Source organism: Colobus angolensis, unplaced genomic scaffold, assembly GCF_000951035.1.
Source record: "Colobus angolensis palliatus isolate OR3802 unplaced genomic scaffold, Cang.pa_1.0 Scaffold12, whole genome shotgun sequence".
NCBI classification, from domain to species: Eukaryota; Metazoa; Chordata; class Mammalia; order Primates; family Cercopithecidae; genus Colobus; species Colobus angolensis.
Window position 1 is genome coordinate 17139304 of NW_012113141.1, and position 1363 is coordinate 17140666.

Below are 1363 nucleotides of genomic sequence, written 5' to 3' on the forward strand. Positions count from 1 at the left end.
ATTACCACTGACCTGCTGGCCAGAGGCATTGATGTGCAGCAGGTTTCTTTAGTCATCAACTATGACCCTCCCACCAACAGGGAAAACTACATCCACAGAATCGGTCGAGGTGGACGGTTTGGCCGTAAAGGTGTGGCTATTAACATGGTGACAGAAGAAGACAAGAGGACTCTTCGAGACATCCAGACCTTCTATAACACCTCCATTGAGGAAATGCCCCTCAATGTTGCTGACCTCATCTGAGGGGTTGTCCTGCCACCCAGCCCCAGCCAGGGCTCAATCTTGGGGGGCTGAGGAGCAGCAGAAGGGGGGAGGGAAGGCAGCCAAGGGATGGACATCTTGTCAATTTTTTTCTTTGAATAAATGTCATTTTTTGAGGCAAAAGAAGGAACCATGAATATTTTAGACACCCTTTTCTTTGGGGTAGGCTCTTGCCCCAGGCGCCAGCTCTTCTCCCAAAAAAACACTAATCCATTTTCCTAACCTAGTAACCTCCAGATCCCAGAGGCTCTCCTCACCTCAGCTGAGCTCCTTTGGAAGTGATTCAGGGGACTATGTCACTCAGCCTCATTTGCTGGACCAAATCTGGAGGGAGAACCCCTAAAACCCCTGAGTGAGGTTGCCCAGGGGGTTGTCCCCAGGTGGGGGGAAGCAGGGGAGAGAAAATGGTAGCCATTTTTACATTGTTTTGTATAGTATTTATTGATTCAGGAAACAAACACAAAATTCTGAATAAAATGACTTGGAAACTGCAAAAAAAAAAAGCACAGTATTAGGGTGGCAGTGTACTGATTTTTAAGTATCATCTGTCACAGCTTCCGTTGGCTATGGAAGGGAATTCACCGACCCCTTGCCCTTCCTGGGTGAGGTGATGCCCTGCCCTGCTTTGGCTCACATTGTCTGGGCTGCACCCACTGTCCCACAAGCCCCAGTGAGATGAACCTGGTACCTCAGTTGGAAATGCAGAAATCACCTGTCTTCTGCGTTGCTCACACTGGGAGCTGTAGACTGGAGCTCTTCCTATTCAGCCATCTTCAGAACATTTTTTTTTTTGGACTTTTTCATCTTTTCTGTGAATTGTCCGTTCAAATCCCTTATCTACTTATGAATTATGTTTATTCAAAATTTTCATGTTGATTTATGGCAGCTGTTTTTCTACTCTGGATACCAATCTTTTGTCAGTTATAGATATCAGAACAGTTTTCAATAGGCCAATAAAATATTTGGCATTCTTTGTACCTAGCTACAAGTTCTGTTACATTATTTTATTAAAATAAGCTGGGAAATGTAGATATAGGGGGATATGACTGACAGATACATGCATTCCAGGTGTATCAGCAGCTTATTTGAAAACTGAAAATCT